General features: G+C 44.7%; 1 protein-coding gene across 1 annotated transcript in view; it reads left to right on the forward strand.

Annotated features, from left to right (window-relative positions):
• Positions 1–320, forward strand: part of LOC106900021 (RNA-binding protein FUS-like) — an 11,193-nt gene that overhangs the window by 312 nt on the left and 10,561 nt on the right. The window lies entirely within an intron of this gene.

Raw genomic sequence — 320 nt, forward strand, 5'->3', positions numbered from 1 at the left:
CCGCTGTGAGGCGAGGGAGAGGGGAGCCTGCCACGGCCGTGTGGCTCCTATCGTCTTATTTTAACACATTTCTTAAAAATTAATAATTGTGCTCTTCCCTCCCGTTATTTTTTACCGCGTAGTGGTGTATTTATTAGAAATAATCCCTGTCTGGGGGAAGGGGGGGGGCGCTGTGATTGATGCCTCGCCTTTCCCGCCCTCCCCCAGCCTGCATCAATCCTTTCATTTTTATATATTTTTATAAATTAAATCTTCTTCCCCTTTTTATTTATTAATTATTCCTCCGTCGCGTCGCTTGGAAATGTTATCTCCGCTTCAAA

This window comes from Calidris pugnax, unplaced genomic scaffold (genome assembly GCF_001431845.1).
Source record: "Calidris pugnax isolate Ruff unplaced genomic scaffold, ASM143184v1 scaffold1076, whole genome shotgun sequence".
NCBI classification, from domain to species: domain Eukaryota; kingdom Metazoa; phylum Chordata; class Aves; order Charadriiformes; family Scolopacidae; genus Calidris; species Calidris pugnax.